The following is an 18,271-nucleotide window of genomic DNA, read 5'->3' as shown; positions in this document are numbered from 1 at the left end:
TTCATCGAACATCTTCATTGCAGTTGCCAGTTTGCTGCCTGCCCTACGGAATTTGGACTCGTGCATCCCCACAGTTGCGTGAGACACTTTTATAAATCTTATATTTATAGATATCTCTTGTTGATTCTGTTTCCCTAGAGAACCCTAACTAATACAGCAATGAATAGATTCATGTGTTAAAATCAACTTAAACTTACAAGAAAAGTTCTCTGTCACTAAGATTGACATTGTGCCACTTGATAATTTGAGTTTAGTACACAGTTCCTATGAATGCCTCATGTGGATCGCTTTTAAGGAGTCACACCAGGTATTTCTGGGTCAAGGGGTGGTAGAAGTAAAGGGAGGGAAAGACAGGTAGAACAGGAGACATTATGGCGCTGCCCCCGTGGACCTGCTGGCCTTATCGTCTAAGGCTGCTTTGTCTGAGTCGGTGGTCACTAGACGCATGTGGCTATTTACATTTACATTTAAATTAATTTAAAATAAAAATCCAATGCCTTAGTTGCACTAGTTGCCCTGCATATGTGCCCAGTAACCACATATGGCTAGTGGCTATCATATTGGACAGCCAGATATAGAACATGTCCAGCATTACAGGAAGTTCTGTTGGGCAGTGATGAGGGAGGGGGCACTTTCCTGGCATGGGATGGCCAGCGTGATGGCTGGGGTCACTGTCGGGAATTGGTAGCCATTCCTGATGCAACTGGCCTGACTTCAGGTGAGGCTGTGTTCCCCAGTACTTTTTGTTGCGGGCGTTGTTTGTTCTTAACTTCTTTAGGCATGAGAATTGTCATAGGACACGTTCCCTAGTGAATAGACTCGGATGTGGAGATTTGCACGCAGGAAATTAACTGAGGAGGGGTCTTGGGAACCTCCCCTGGTGGAGAGTGAAGGAAGCACGTAGGTTTGGGTGAGGGAGAAGTTAAACTGCAATATTGTCATAATGAAGAATGAAGGCTTTGGCCAATTCCACAGGGAGTTCTGGAGCCGGGGCAGCACTTCAGAATTGAACCACCTTCAGGTGATGGCCTTTATCTACCTTTTTTGAGTGGCCCCCCAGGAACGGGTGTGACATTAGGTCAAGTGGCTCTCTTAGGCTGAGGGCAGTTCCCGGAACATGACCATCAGCTGTCAACCTTCCCAGTCGTCCGAAAGGAAGGGTCTGTGTGACATGCCAAAGCACATACTGCAAGGTCAAAATCCAGGATCCTGACTCTGAGCCACAGACAGGAAGCTGATGGAAGATAAAGATGAAAGTAAACCAAAGGAAAAATGTTGGAGTGAGGCAACAAGCAGGATGGTGCTAGAAGCTTGGGAAAGACCAGGGTCACAGGCCAATTTGTTATGAATGTTTTCAGTATGGGCAAAAACTTTCTAGAAACTAAGTACATCACCTGATCTGATTTGCTTCATACTTTTCTGAGCCTTGTGAGGATATATAGCACGTAGGTAGATATGCTCTCTCTCTTCAAGTAGATTTCAAGAGGATTTCAGACAAATGAAATTAAAACAAAATGGTGATTGCTAAGTGCAAAAGGCTGGCAGAGATGAGAAGAGCCAACACTGCAAACAGTTCTCCAGGGCTGGACTGAGTAGGGAAGCCTTCAGAGAAGTGGAACTTGAGGTGGATCCCGAAGGATGAAAAGAAATTATGAAATGCTCCTCTCTTCATTTTTTCACCTCCTACTGCCAATAATGAGATTGTTTAAAGCACTTAGGTTCCCATGGGATTCCCCACCGTAAATGGGTTATAGTCTCCTCACAAATGCTTTGAAGGCAGTTATTAGAAAGTTATTTGCCATTATTAACCCTGAGCACTAGAAAGAGCATATGCTTTGTAGTTTACCCATATGAATGTATCCTAATTTCAACTCTTCAAGCTAGGATTTTTCTCCAATTTCTTAGGTGTCTCCTATTGCTATCTTCTTCTTCCTCCTCCTTCTCCATAGATACCAAATGCCCGAGTCACAAAATTCCATACAGTGTTGCACTGAAAAAGAAGGTAAAAAGTGGCAATAAAGAATCTGTTAAGGAAAAAGTAATAAGGATTTTGCAGAGCTGAGGTTTTAAAATTTCAGATGCATGTTGCTAGGGATAAACTCATGGGTTTTCAAGAAGATAATCCCACTCCCATTTTACAGAACCTCCAAGAAGTTAGGTCATGAAGGAGGGTCTTGGCTTGTGTTATACAAGCCCTCGCCAACTCCATCCAGGTAGACAGTGGTTTCCTTTGAGTGAAAACGTGAATGCATTTGACGAGACATTGGAGAGCCTACCCCTCTAGGTAGTTCATCTAAAGGCCAGGAGGCATCATTTTTCTCTTCTCAAGGAAGCTGTTGCGAAGCACTTAAACAGGGTGATAGGTCTGCTGTGTAAGAAGGAAACCTGCCTCCTTTGCCAAATTCAGCTCTTAATGTACTTAACAGAGGAGCTATTTAAAGCAGTCTGTGTGAAATGCCTCGTTGTTTGCCACAGAGTCCCTCCCAGGAAAGAAGAGCCCTTATGGTAGTTGGATTGGTGATGATGAGCAAGAAAACAACTTGAAAGAGAGTCTTCACTCAAGATTCGCTTCACTGTAAGGTCAGCCCTAAACACCTTTGTTGAGAATAGAATTGAAGGTGCAGGCTCAGGAGTCAGTCAGAATGGGGTTACATCCCCACTCCATGACCTAGCAGCTATGTGATGTTAACAGGTTTATGTTTCCTCTTGCTGCTTTAACAAGTTACCGCAAATTCAGTGGCTGAGAATGACATAGATTTATTATCTTACAGTTCTAGAGGTCAGAAGTTGGAAATGGGTCTTATGGGGTTCAAATCAATACATCACAGAGCTGAGTTTTCTCTGGGGGCTCTGGGAGAGAATCCATTCTTTGCCTTTGCCAGCTTCTAGAGGCTGCCGGCATCCCTTGGCTTCTGGTAGCCCCATTCCAACCTCTGTTCTGTCACCACATCTCCTCTGTCGACACTGACCCTTCTGCCTGACCCTTATAAAGAACCTTGTGATTACAGTGGGCCCACCTGATAATTCAGGATAAACTCCCCTATCAAGATCGTCAACTTGATCACATCTGCAAAGTCCCTTTTGCCGTGTGAAGTGCAATTTCACAGGTCTCAAGGATTAGGACGTGGACATCTTTGGGGAGTCATTATTCTACCACCCCCCACAAGTTACTTGACCTTCCTCTACCTCATTTCCTTCACTTACAAAACTGTGGATATTAATACTACTTCATAAAGATGTTATGAGAACTAAATGAGAAAATTATACAAAAATCAGCACAATGCCTGACATTCTCTGTTGTTCTTGCCATGATGAATATTTTCATTTCATCCATGTGTCTGCAAACCCACTGCACATAGGTCACAGGAAGGGGATTTCCAGGCAGCAGTGGGGAGACTGGGGCCAGGCGGAGCACATTGGAATAGGTGGTGCAAGGGACTTTCAAAAGAAACGAGCCCACTTCCTCCAGCCCCCCAGAGTGAGAGCAATGCCCTTTATCTGTTTTACTGCTTGAAGAAGGGGTCTGGAGGCCAAGAAGTCTTTTGAAACCAAGGTACAATTTCTTCATTTTACAGTGGAGGCCTAAAGAAGAGGTTAAGGGATTTACCCAAATCCAGTTACCTTTCCTCTGTCGTGGGAAGTTGTCCTCACTTCCAACCCTGGCTAATTTGTCATTTGGACATTTAAACCACAATTCACAGCAACTTCTTAGCTCACTTTTTGGTTTCAGAAACCTACTTTTCTTTAGCCAAAGTCTTTACTCACAGCTCCCCACTTTCTTTTAGTTCCTTTGGTTTCCCATCTGCCCCTAGCACTAAATAGGGCCAATTTGATTCTGGGAATTAGCAGAAAGAAGCAGCATGTTTGGAGAAAGCGCTTGTTGATCTAAAACATTTTTCTGCCTCCAGAACTACACATCTTAGGGGAATTGTGATTAGGCCACACATTTTCTTGGCAAGAAGAGCAGGGAAGGTGCAACAGACTGTAATTTAAACATGCCAAATAAAGAAGGCACCATTTGAGTTCTCCCAGGGCATGAAACTAAAAAGCATTCCGATGGTTGATTACTAACCATTGCCAATGATGTCTGAGATCTCTCTTCGTCCTAGCAGTGAATTTGCTTCCTGCACCCACAACTTTACCTTTTTCATCCATTTCTGGGTATCTCAAGAGTTTCTGCCTGTGGAAGTTCCTGCAAGAAACAAAACAAAACAAAAACCAAGCTCAGCGTGTTTAGCTGTGTGAGACTCTTCCAGAGCTGACCAAAGTCTGAAGAGCAAAAAATTCAGTCAGATCAGCAGGTTGGCTTCTCTGCACAATGCCAAGTAATCATGTTGACTCCTTGTTTTCCATTGAATTGATGCATCCTCTTTCGCTCTGGGCTGATGGTTTTGCCGTCGTGTAGCCTCAGATTGGTGTCCAATCTTGCTCTTTCATCTGCTGTAGCTGAGGAAATGATAACTGATTTTGCCACCTGGGTTACTTTTTAATGATCTGAAAGACCACAAGGAGCTGGCATTTCTTTTGTGCAGTTCCTCTTTCAACAACCTAATAGCTATCTGAAAAGAGCTTTCCTGTAATGAAAAAAAAAAAAAAAATTCTTTTCCTCTCAGGCAAAAGCAATAATACCTCACAATTCTGATTAGACTATCATGCTGTGCATATTACTGGGCATCTGACCTCCTTGAACTTGACTTTCCACTGAGGTCTCTTGGTAGCAGCACTGCTGCTTATCTGTCAAGAAGATGTGAAATGACAGATGAGTGTCCCTAAACCTTAGTGTGAGTGGCAAGAAAAGTATCCAAGAAACTGCTGGGACTCAGCCATCTCCTTGGGCACCACTGGAAGGGGAGATGTGTTTTCCTTTAGGGTCACCCTCTGTACATGAACTTCAATCACAGATGAAACCAAAGCACGCAACACTGAAGACACCACAAGCAGGCTGCTCCATCTCCCCACTGCCCGAAGGGCCAGGCAGCCTCTTCTAACAGGGACCAGATTTAGAATTGAAAGCAAGAAGTTGTTCTCTCTCCTCCCTAAACCCTTTTAAAAATATAACACTTTAAACCTTAGAAATTCTGCAGTGTAGTGTCTAAAAAAGCCATTTCCTAAACGTTGACGTGCCAAGCACTGAAGGCAATGACCTGGTCATTACTGAGTGTATACATCTACAGGGTTTTCATAGTGTATCATGATCAGAAGCATTTTTGGCTATCCCACCAAAATATATATATATATCTTGTAAATTACATATATTATATATATATATATAAAACTGTCCATATATATTTTTATATTATTGTCCTCACATATTTTATATATATATATATTATAGACATCTTCCAAAGTTGAAATGATGAGATCCCACTATATATGCACAAGTAGTAAAATTTAAATGACTGACAAACAAGCGGGTGAAGACACAGAGCCAGTGGAACCCTCGTGTGTTACTGGGAGGAATGTAAAATGATAAACTTTTGAAAACAGTTGGACAGTTTCTCATAAAGTTATACTACACACTCAGCCGATCACACAGCAGTTCTACACGTAGGTATTTAAGAGAAATGAAAATATATTTCCAAACAAACGTTTGTACATCAAAATCTGGGAACAACTGAAATGTCCATCAACAGATGATTTGATAAACAAATTGCAGTTTATCCAAACAATGGAGTGCTATCAAGCAATAAAAGTGAATGAACTAGTGATACACGTAACAGTATGGATGAATCTCAAAAACATGCTGAGTGAAAGAAGCCAGATACAAAAGAGCATGTACTGTATGAATCCATTCATATGAAACTCTAATATAGGCAAAACTAATCTGTGGAAACTAAAAGCAGATCAGTGATTGCCTGAGGATGGGTGGTGGTAAGCAGGGTGGAAAGGGTGGGATTGACTGTAAAGAGGCATGAAGGAAATTTTGGGGGTGATGGATATTTTCTGTATCCTGATTATGGTCGTGGCTACACGGGTATATATATTTATTAAAACACATCAAACTATACACTTAAAATGCATGTGTTTCTTTATATGTAAATTATATCTCAGCAAAGATGATTTTTAAAAACAAAAATAAACTTCTGTTCGACATTGTACAGAAGTCAGTACAATAATACAAGAAAAGGAAATTAAAAAAATTGAAAAGGAAGGAAAGATGAACTGAAGATGAACTAAGCAGTATTTTGAAATACGTATTTTTTACCAATGGCACACATGAAAATCTATAGAGTTATGTAATTGAAAATATTGATTTAATATTTTGTGATAATGTGATTTAAAGGTCTGATTGTGTCTGTTTATTTTGATACTTGGTTATGAGGATTGTTGTGCCTGAGAAAAACAGCACAGAAAGATATGTAAATTCAAATGAAGGAACGAAAATGGATTGAGCTAAGTAAATCACTATACTCATTTTTCAACCAATCTTCCAATCATGCAAAGTATTCGAAATTCAGTTAATACATATCTCTTCTCCTTTATTTCAATTAGAAGGTCTTATAAACTAATCAGAAGGTGTTGCATTTTTACGTTTTTAAGAAATAGGTTTAAAGTTACTAAAATTCTCTTTGGAAGATTTTTTAACAAGTTAGAAAATTGTGTTTCCAAGTTTTTAAAATTTTGCAGATACGACACGTTTTCTATCATTTTCATCAGCAAAATCACACAACAATTGAACAGTCCCAAAGAACCATTTTCAGAATATTCTTTCCATAGCATGCTTTTGTTTCTTTTGAAAAATAGTTACTCTCTCATTCATTACCAAAAGTCGTCTTTACCTTGGGAGGGCAAATTAAGTTTATTTAAAAAAAAAAATGCCTACTAGGTAGAAATAATTCTAAAACCTACTCATCATCAGAGAAAATTTCAAAACAATTGCAGCCCTTGCCTTTTTCTAAACTAGTGAATTCCATGATTCAGCCGTAAGCAGAACAACTCTTCCAAATTCTTTACTATGAAGTACCCAGTAAAGGCCCATTGCTATAATCATTTTCAAGGACATCCCCATGTTATTACAAATTACTATATACTATCCTTTAAAGGTCTTTTTTAACATATAAAGTTAACCATATTGATGACATCCCAGTGCTGGGAATGAATTTCACATGTGGTGCTATCTCTGAAAACTTCTCTTTGTGTAAATGTTTAAACATTCTCATCAAAGCAACTGCTCCATCAGTGGTGACATTTACACAGTTTTCCCATGAGACACTGATTTTATTAAAGATTGTGTGATCTTCTCCAATATGTCATTCTCCATACCCAATCCATCAACAAATCTAGTCAGCTCTGTCTTCAAAATATATCCAGAACTCAGCCACTTCTCACCCCCTCCACCACTCTCCTTCAGGGTTTAAGCCCCCCTTACCTAGAGTAGCACAGTAGGCTCCTGACTAGTCTTCTTGCTTGTATCTCAGTCCTCTTACTCTGTTCCCCATAGCTGCCAGAGCACTCCTTTAACAGTGTAAGTTAGAAACTCATACTTCTCTACCAACCCTGCGGCAGCTTCCCATCTCCCTCTGAGTGGAGTCCAGTCTTGGCCCCGGGCTGTGGAGCCATCCCCAGCTGGCCTCTTGCTCCCTCTGTGACTGTGTTTCCACCCCTGTCACCCTCACTTGTTCTCCAGTCTTTCTGGCCTTATGGCCATTCTCAAAATCACCAGGCCCTCTTCCAACTCATGACCTTTGCTCTAACTGTTGCCACTTATGAGAAAATTCTTGCCCCAAGGAACTATAGGGCTAGTGCTCACTTCATTCTGTTCTCTTCAAATGTTACCTTAAAAGAAAGGTCTTCCCTGACCACTCTTTCAAAAGCAGCCCTCCTTTTGGATCCTTTTCTATTCCTTCACCATGCTTTACTTTTCTTTCTGGCACTTTCATACCTAACATATTTCAAACCAGTGGCCTGCTTCTCTGTCTCCTGTGACCAGCCCAGAGGTTCATAACCAGGGGTGGTTTTGCCCCCACCCTCACCCCCAAGGGACACTTAGCAATACCCAGAGACATTTTTGGTTGTCACGGTTGGGGGGAGGGGTGCTACTGACATTTGGTGGGTAGAGGCCAGAGATGCTGATAAATGTTCTAAAATGCACAGAACAGCCCCCATCTCCACCCTACAAGGAATTATCTGCCCTAGAATGTCAATAGTGCCAAGATTAAGAAACCTCATGGTAGACTATGAGTGGCATGAGAGCAGGGACACGGTGCCTGGTCTGTGTTTTCCCAGTGTTTACAACTGTGCCTGCACGTAGGAGGTGTGTCATACGTGTCTACTGAGTGAGTGAATACAAAGAAGTATGGTAAAACCTTAACGCAGTGTCTGGCAAATAGTAGCTACTCCTTCAACACTCAACAGATATTAATTGAGCTTTACAGTGTGCCAGGCAGTGTGCTAACTTCTGAGGTTATAACAGTGAGCAAGACATCCTAGGTTCCTACTCTTTTAAAGTTTACATTTTAGTGGACATTAGTATTAGCTGTTGTTACTATTATTGTCATTGTTATTGTTGTTTAGTTTACATCAGTTATCCTGACACTATACAGGGTTTACCATGAAGTCATGTTTTTATGTTTTGTTTTGTTTTTAATGATATGATTTTATTTTCATAGATGCCCTGTAAAACTAGGAGAATTTAGGGTTGCTAGACACAGCCTGGTATAGTGTAAAGAAGAACCAAACAGCCTAGGTTAATATTTGGACTGCAGCATTTAAATGGGTGTGTTGGTCAGGATAGGCAAGTGTTTTAGTTTGGTTCAAAACAGATACCATGAAATGGGTTGGCTTTAAATGATGGGAATTTATTAGCTTGCAGTTTTGAGGCTGAGAAAATGTCCAAATCAAGGCATCATCAGTGTGATGCTTTCTTCCTCAAGACTGGCTGCCGGTGATCCTTGGGTCCTCTGCCACATGGCAAGGCACATGGTGGCGTCTGCTGGTCTCTCCCTTCTCTTCCAGGTTTTGTTGCTTTCAGCTTCTTGCTTCCATGGCTTTCTCTTTGTCTGAATTTCATTCTCTTTTAAAGGCCTCCAGTAAGAGGATTCAGACTCACCCTGGGTCACACTTTAACTGAAGTAACACCTCAAAAGGTGTTACTTATAATAGGTTTACACCCGCTAAAATGGATTAGCTTTAAGAGCATGATTTTCTGGGGTATATGCAGTTCCAAACCACCACAGCAAGGTTATGCTGCTGTACCTAAAGATTCCAACTTCTTAGGGCCTATCACAACAAAAGCTTTATGTTTTGCTCATTGGACACAGTCATAGCTAGGGCTCATTTTATTGACTAAAGCAAGTCACATAACCAAGACTGTGAATGGGGCAAGAAAATATAATTTTATCCCAGGAATAGGAAGTGAATATTTGTGAACAGTATGCTAACAATTTGATTTCCTCATTTCCAAAAATTAATCTAATTTTGTAACCTATTGGCCAGGCTTCTTTTGGTTGCACATCACAAAAGGATCACTCACAATGACTTAAAAAAAAGGGAGCATGGGTAGCAGGATTTATTGGCTCACATAAGCAGGTAGTCCAGAGGACTAGTGGCTTCAGTGATTCAAATGAGGTTGTCTTCTCTCACCCTCTAGGCTTCCCCACCTTATCTCTTCTTTTCTCTATGTTGGATTCTTTCTTCTACACATGGAGGGCAAGACCAGTGGCAGCTCCTGAATCACATCTGGTCAGATCCCTGATTCCTCCAGACCCACGCTGAAAAAAGCCTAGCTGTGTCACGCGCCTACCCTGAACAATCAGTGTTGGGAGGTGGGGAACGCTGATTGCCAGGGACTGGGTCACGTGCCCACTTCTGTGGCTGGATGGGGGAGGAGGCAGCTGTAATCGGCAGCCTCACCCTCATCCCAGGATTGGAGCAGGGGAGTAACAGTTTGCCAGAGGAAGAGAGGATCCTGACAGGTGAAATCCGCAGTAGTCTTGCTCACATACACACCTCTCGTTATCCTCTAAATAAGAGAAAGCATGGGAAAGCATTTTATTAACAATAAAGCATTGTCCAAATGCTAATTGCTGTTATTATTCCTTTCAAGTTGAATAAAAAGCCACTTTACTTACAAGTTAGGTGAATGTAAAGTTGTAATGATTAGGCAAGAGGTTACCAGCAAATCAAGTAAGTCAGTATTGAACCTAAAAGTGGTGTTTACTTGGGAATGTCACTGCATCTACAAGATGACAACTGTAGGGCCATATCATGTGAAAAATTCTTCAATATATATTTTCTGAGTGCTGCTATGTCCTGGAACTGATGCTAGGGAATATTCAAGAAGAATAAGACATAGCCCCTCTCATGAAGAAATGTTCCACTCTAACCAGATCCCGATAGTTCCAAATATGCAGATTATGTCTAGGAAGGATCTGGACAAATTGACTGAATTTTTTCCCTTTTCCTCCTCATGCCTTGACAGTCTGTTTCTCATGCTTACTGAATGATGTTTAATTTAATTCATGTGCTCGAGGCAGCATGCTCTGCGTTGCAGCTGTGCACAGTTTGTTTGAAAGGGCTTTCACGGCAAGGCCAAAGGCAGGAAGTACACTGCCGTCATAGCTTGATGAATGGATCCCTAGGGAAGGAAGTGCTTTTATAATGAAGTCACAAACGAATCTTCATAAATCCTCAGAAGCCTGGTGGCTTGCATGTGTGAGTGCAACCAAAATACTTCCAGAATGACCCTGAAGGTAAATAAGGCCGATATTAGGCAGAATTTTTGAAAAATCTGACTGCTGTGTCTCCAGGCACCATTCCTATAATCATCTCCCCTTGCACAGCCACACACGTGCACACGTGCGCACACACACACACACACACACACCTTCGTTGTGACCCCTGCTCCCACTTGCAGCACCCAATACCTCCTACTTTTCCAATCAAAACAGGGAAAAAGAAATATTTGCCCCCTTCCTTTGTTGATTGACCAACTAGGTTAATTGTGTGTTAATGAATGTCAACCCACTCAATCAGCACTGCATTTTTAGGTCTTCAGCTGGAACCGTGGTAGATGACAGCTTGTGAGAAAAGGGGTGGGAGGTGCTGGGATTATACTTAACCTTGTGGCAACAACCTGAAGTGATGGGATTCAATCTTCTTAGCAAGAGTGAGGCACAGTGATATGGGATTCATCTCTTGGTGAGACCCCACTTCCCAGAGCCTTGATTGGCTGGGGGCGTTTTACCCCCAGAGCTGACATCCAGAATGGACCAGTCCCTTGATCTTTACTTCATTCCAGGAACCAGAGTTGCCTGTATGGTAGCAAGGGTTCACTGGCATGTTTCCGTTTCCTTTTCCCTTCCCACCCTTTTCCCTCCCCTTACCCTGGCTGGTGGCCGGGCCCCTGTGCCTGCCTCGACTGTCTAATCCAGGGCAGGCCTGGCTGGCCCAGGTCCCTGCTTGCCAGATGCCTAGCCCACTCCCCTCCCAAATGCCAAGGGGCAAAGCCAAGAAGCACAAGCAGGGAGTGAAAAGCTTGGCAGGCTTCAGATGGTCACCAGGAGCTGAGGTTTACATCTGGGGAGTCAGGCAGCCAGAGAAGACAAGCACGAGAAACGACGGGTCAAAATGGTGACGAGACCTTCTGGGCCAACACCAGAATTAGCAGGCTCTAGCCCATGGCTGACTTTTAGAAGTTTCTGGCTCAAGGACTGACATCATATGGTCATTAACCCAACCTTATGTGATTTATTCAAAATGTGGGCTTTCTCTTTCTTGTCTTGCTGTCTTGTCTGGTTCATGATTACACATATTGCTTTCTCAACTCAAATGCTCTTCTGCCCCCCTATTTAGCTGATGAGCTACTGCATCCTTCCAGATTTTATTATCACTTTTGATGTAAAACCTCCCTAACTCAGTACATTTGAATTTAGCTGTTCAGACATCCAACTGGATTATTAAGTTCCATTTGACTCCCCAGAGTAGTAAGTTCTCAATCAAATCCTTCTTGGAACTCACTTAGTTTATATGTCCACTCAAGTATCTCTCATATTCTGCCTCTTACCTAGGGAAATGTACAGTGTGTGGCTCAATTCCTTAAGTAGTACAAACAGGTTAGTGAAATGATTGAGAATGCAGACTTCGGCATCAGACTTCTCCAGTTTGAATTCTGACTCCATTGCTAATGGCTCAGGGACCCTTGGAAAATTACCAAACCTCTTGGAATTCCAGTTCCCATGTTAGTAAAATGGGAAAAAATGTTGCTTAATTTATGGCATATTTGTTGAGTAAATGAATTAATACATGTATTCTGGATTGCTAATGCTGCTATTATGCAAAATACTAGAAATGGATTGGCTTTTATTTTACTTTATTTGGTTACAAATTTACAGTCTGAAGGCCATGAAACTGTCCAAATTAAGGCATCAACATGAGTATACCTTCACTGAAGGAAGGCCAGTGGCATCTGGAAAACCTCTGTTAGCTGGGAAAGCACATGGCTGGCATCTGCTGACCCCAGGTTGTGTTCCAGCTCCTCTCTCAGCTCCTGTGCATTCTTCAAAATGTTGCTCTTGGGACATTTTGTCCTCCCTTAGCTTCTCTGGAACAAACTCTGGTCTAGCATCTCCACCGTGTCAGCAAAAGTCTGCTTTCATCTCCAAAATGTCTCTCTCAGCTGCCCTCCAAAAGGTCGTTCTCAGCTGCTCTGAGGTCCTTTTGTTTGTGAGCTCTTTTATAGGACTCCGGTGATTAAATCAAGACCCAACCTGAATGGGCAGGGTCCATATCTACATGGAATAATCTAATCAAAGGTATTACCCACAGTTGGGTGGGTCACATCTCCGTGGAAACATCCAATCAGGAGTTCACACCCTAATCAAAAAGATTATCAATCTGTATATATGGGGAACATAATATATATACAAACCAGCACAACATGTAAAGCATGTAAGGCAGGGAATGTAATAGGGAGCCCCACACTGGCAGTGGTTATTCCTTTTGGCTCTGTGCATGTCTGTCTCCACCAGCCTGTTGTAGGTTTGGCCTGTGGTCATATTTATAGTGTCATCACCTCATACACAGCACAGCATATAGCAGAGCACTTTGTGCCTAATGCATCATCTTGGAATTGAATTGATAAAACTATAAGGCAGAGACAATTCAGAGTAATACCGGGGTTGGAATTGAAGGTCTGCCTGCATTTGTGAGATAGTGTATTTGGTAGATTTTACTTTATCATGCCATTCACATAGCTGGGCCCCAAAGACTTGCCCTGGGAAGCAATTAAAACCGTTCCCTCTTTTTTGCTTTCTCCCTAAGGTTTTCTGCTTTCTTAGAAATGCTTAGGGAATTTTGGTATTGCATACACAAATGCTGCTTTGTCTCCAGATGTAGAGAGAGCATTCAGTCTGAGCATCTTAACCTTCAGTCACTGGCATAATTGAATGTTGCAGTTCTTTGGTTCTCTACTCGGTTGTGATATGATCAGTGAAAGGCAGGAAAAAGAAGGGAAGAGCAATGTGATATTTCTTCCTTGGGAGGCCTGGGTGGGCTATCTGGCAATCTTTAAATCTGGGTGCCAGATTGAATAACATGCTTTGGGTGACTTTTTAAATGTATTACTCAGGGGAGATGTTGTTTTAACCTCTGAGCTTTATACAACTTCCTAGCTGATGGAAATCTTTTCTCTCCTTTGCTTGAAAATTATGTGGAACACAGCTCAACAGAGGCCGATGAATCAGCCTAAGAATTTCCTCAGCTGGTCTGAGTAGCAGCGAGTGAAGGAAAAGGTAGTTGGATTATCTTGCATCAAGTAAGGACAAGGAAAAGATGTGCAATTGTTAATTTAGCAAATATGAGAGGCATAGTCTGGATTTTGACTGATCTAGCAACCTCGGCTCCTCCTCTCGTTCCATCAATAGGGGAGGTCATCTCCAGGTGGGAGTCTGACAGTGCAAGGAGAAAACACTTGCCTGGGGCACAGTGGATTCAGCTTCTAGCCTTGACTGGGTTGCTCATTGATTTTATGAAATCAATAAGTCGCTTCACTTCCCTGGGCCTCAGTTTCCTTTTCCTTCCTTATGCAGTCAGGTTGTTGAATTATGGATCTCTGAAGTCCCCTGTAGGCTTTCACTTCATCACATTTTATAACTTATAGAACCTAAGTCTTCTGTCTTCAGGCTAAATAGTTACATTCACTCTAGGTGCTGATAATACAGCATTTAATTATTATGTTAAAGCTCGGTGGTAATAGATATTCTAAATTGTTTCTCAAACTGGACTGGGGGTTGAATGAGACCCTGATCCTGTTTTCCAAGCAAACCATATGAAACAAGGGACCCAGGAGGTCAACTTGACTTCTTAATACTGAGAAACTTTATGAATGGCTCTGGCAAAGAGGTGTCTCCCACATGCAAAGTCAAGGATTTGCATCACCTTAGTACATGTGCGTCTTTGTGAACTCTTGAAGTAAAACAGGAATTGAACAAAGGAAATGCAAAGGGTGAAGAGCATCCATGGACTTTACCTTTCATCTCAGGGCTTCTTACCAGAAGGTCATTTACAACCAACAGAAACAGATGCTGTGTTTTTTTCTATTGATCCCTAATTACTGTCATTTCATAATGGAGTTCCACATGAGCTAACACTTTTTCTTTAGATCTGTTTTTAATTGTCATGAACATTTCCATCCATTGATAAGACTGCTTGCTTGACCATGCAGAAACAGGACTTTTGTCATGAGCAGCCTTCCTGGACTAAATACTCCTCTTCTTAAGAAGGATCTGGAGAGAAGAAAATTCATAAAGCCTTGGCTGTATTTCTGTGGCATATGCATTTTATCATCTCTCACTCTGGAGGAGCAATTCCATTTGCTGAGCTGCTGTCTCAACAAAGCTCTGCAAAGCTGGCTGTGGATCCTGTCTAGAAATCCCCAAATCTCTGGTCGCCCTTAAAGCCAGGGATGAGCTAATTAGCTGAATTTCAGATTTGAGGAGAAGCCATTTGAAAAGATGAAACATTTGAGGTTTGGTGAAACCTGAGCCAGTTTTTATACTCACATGATTTGGGGTGGAAAATGAAATCCAAATAGAGATTCCTTCAGTTTTAAATTGTCAAAATGTTGCTGTATCAAAATTATTTCATAGACACATAGATTTTGTTTCAACAAAGCTCCTCATTTTGTTTTTACCTATAACCTTTTTACTTGCATTATTTTTTATTCAATTTTATTGAGATATATTCACATACCATACAATCATCCAAAGTGTACAATCAATTGTTCACAGTACCATAATATAGTTGTGCATTCATCACCCCAATCTATTTTTTGAACATTTTCCTTGTACCAGAAAAAGTGAAAATAAGAATAAAAAATAAAGGTAAAAAGAACACCCCAAACACCGCCTACCCTATTTTTCATTTAGTTTTTTGTCCCTATTTTTCTATTCACCCATCCATACATTGGATAAAGGGAGTGTGATCCATAAGGCTTTCACAATCACACTGTCACCTCTTGTAAGCTACATTGCTATACAAGCTTCTTCAAGACTCGAGTCTACTGGGTTGCAGTTTGATAGTTTCAGGTATTTAATTCTAGCTATTCCAATGCATTAAAGCCTAAAAAGGGTTTTCTATATAGTGCATAAGAATGCCCACCAGAGTGACCTCTTGACTCCAGTTGGAATCTGCCAGCCACTAAAGCTTTATTTCGTTTCATTTTGCATCCCCCTTTTGGTCAAGAAGATATTCTCAGTCCCATGATGTTGGGTCCAGGTTCGTCCCCAGGAGTCAGATCCTGCCTTGCCAGGGCAATTTACACCTCTGGGAGTCAGATCCCACGTAGAGGGAAGGGCAGTGAGTTCACCTGCCAAGTTGGCTTAGCTAGAGAGAAAGGGCCACACCTGAGCAACAAAGATGAACTCAGGGGAAGACTCTTAGGCACAATTATAAGCAGGTTAGCCTCTCCTTTGCAATAATGAGCTTCATAAGGGCAGGTCCCATGATAGAGGGTTGGACACTTCAAAACGCCAGTCCTCAGTGTTTATGAGAACATCAGCAACAATCCAGGTGAGGAAGCCCAACACCTCTGCATTTCCCCCCAGCTCCTCAGGGAGACCCTGCATATATATTTATATTCTCTGTCCAAATTACTTTGGGATGTGTGGCTATTTCACACTAACATATGCAAACCTACCAGGTCTCACTTCCTATTAAAAATTCCATGTAATCATGGTATTTGAACAAACTGTTAAATTGTTTAGGAAATATAGATCTTGCACCAACTAAACATCTCTTCCCTTGGACTCACATGGAATTTGAAGTTTTAAAATGCAGTCAGTATTGTCCTTTACCCTTTTGCCCCATTTGCCTTAGTCCTAACCACATCTGCTCCATTCATATCTCTAGTTGAAGTCTTGATTCTTTTTCAGCTTTTTTAACAGTTGCTGTATGTGGTAATACTGACATTCGTATCTGCTGAATTCTAGTTCTGAGTTCAGGAGTCACCCAGGTATGCAAAGTTCCAGGGATATACACAAAGGGAGCAGCATCTTGGAATTTGGAGATAGCCATTAAATTCAGGAATAGATGTGACTGCTGTAAGAGCTTACAATCTAGGGACCATTACAATAAGCGTTCCCCTGATAAGCTGTGCTCTTAGGTTCAATTCTGAGTTTACACATTGTAGTTAGTCCATATTGTTGAGGCATTATAGAGTTTGACTTTGTTTCTGGCATACTTCACTCAAAATACTGTCTACAGGTTCCTTTCATCTCACTGCGTGTCTCACAGCTTCACTCCTTCTCACAGTAGCTCAATATTTCCTTGTATACAACACACAACAGTTCACTATTCTGTTCCTCAGTTGATGTACCCTTAGGCCACCTCCACCCATTGCAAATCATGCATACTCTCTCCATAAACACCAGTGTGCAAATGTCCATTCATGCCCCTGCTCTCATATCCTCCAAGTAAATGCCTGCTAAAGAGGCTGCAGGACCTTATGGCACCCACAAACTTAGCTTCATGTCGAACCACCCCACTGTCCTCCAGAAAGGCTATACCATTCTGCCTCCTAACCAACAGTAGATACGTACATCCCTCTCTCCATGTTTTCTCCTGCACTTTTATCCCTGTTTATATTTTTCGATGTGTTTTTTTTTTTTTTAAATCATCATTTTATTGAGATATATTCACATTCGATGTGTTTTTATAGAGTTATATTCATATACCATATAATTATCCACAATAGACAATCAGTTGTTCATGGTATCATCATACAGTTATGCATTTATCACCACAATCAGCATTTGAACATATTGATTACTATGGAAAAAAAAAGTTTGTCTTTGTTTTTGGTTTTTAAACAAATAATAAAAAAAAGATAATAAAAAGAAAAATAAGATATCATACAATACAATATAGTAGTAGAGTCAGACAACAACAACGCTACCAAGAATCCCATGTCCCTCCCTGATATCCCCCTCTCATACTCATTGAGCTTTGGTGTATTGCCTTTGTTACATTTAATGGAAGTATATTACAATGTTACTGTTGACCATAGATTCCAGTTTGCTTTGATTATATTTTTTCCCCACTACCATCCCATTTCCAACACTCTGCATGGTTGACATTCATTTGTTCTCCCATATGCAAGAACAGTTTTATATTTGTATATTTAGTCACACTCATTGACCACTCCAGTTCTTGCTAAGTTAAACAGTCCCAGTCTTTATCTTCTGTCTTTACCTCAGGTGTCATACATGCTTTCAGCATTACTCATGGAAATCTTTGTTGAGTGTAGTTACAATATTGTGCTACCATCACACACTATTATGCTATTTATTTCTGGATCTACACAATCAAGCCTGCTGAACATTCTGTAGTCCTTCAGCATCAAATGCCCAATCTCTACCCTCTTTCTATCTCATGGTAGCCTGTGTTGTCAGCTATTAACTCCCAAAGTTTGCTCATCAAGGTTAGTTCATGTTAGTGAGACCATACAGTATTTGTCCTTTTATTTCTGGCTAACTTCACTCAACATAATGTCCTCAAGGTTCATCCACGTTATTATATGTTCCGTGTCTTTGTTCTGTCTTACAGCTGTGTAATATTCCATCATGTGTATATACCACAGTTTGTTTATCCACTCATCCATTGATGGACATTTGGGCTGCTTCCATCTCTTGACTATTGTGAATAATGCCACATTAAACATCGGTTTACAAATGTTCATTTGTGTCTTAACTTTCAGTTCCTCTGAGCATCTACCTAGTAATGGAATAGCTGGGTCGTATGGCAGATCTATACTTAGCTTCCTGAGGAACCTCCA

The 18,271-nt window shown here is 41.3% G+C and overlaps 1 protein-coding gene and 1 long non-coding RNA gene across 3 annotated transcripts in view; one reads left to right on the top strand and one right to left on the bottom strand.

Annotated features, from left to right (window-relative positions):
- The window catches only part of LOC119545523 (histone-arginine methyltransferase CARM1-like), a 280,411-nt gene that overhangs the window by 196,314 nt on the left and 65,826 nt on the right, over nucleotides 1–18,271 (top strand). The gene's annotated exons all lie outside the window — the stretch shown is intronic.
- LOC119545524 lies at nucleotides 1,728–7,434 on the bottom strand. The gene is made up of 3 exons (XR_005219105.1): nucleotides 7,370–7,434; nucleotides 4,073–4,192; nucleotides 1,728–1,990 (listed from the first exon to the last, which is right to left on the bottom strand). It is a non-coding gene; the product is annotated as an uncharacterized LOC119545524 (long non-coding RNA).

The sequence above is a fragment of the Choloepus didactylus genome, chromosome 10, assembly GCF_015220235.1.
Source record: "Choloepus didactylus isolate mChoDid1 chromosome 10, mChoDid1.pri, whole genome shotgun sequence".
In the NCBI taxonomy this organism is placed as follows: Eukaryota; Metazoa; Chordata; class Mammalia; order Pilosa; family Megalonychidae; genus Choloepus; species Choloepus didactylus.
The sequence above is the reverse complement of the archived record's forward strand: the minus strand, read 5'-3'. Positions and strand labels throughout refer to the sequence as shown.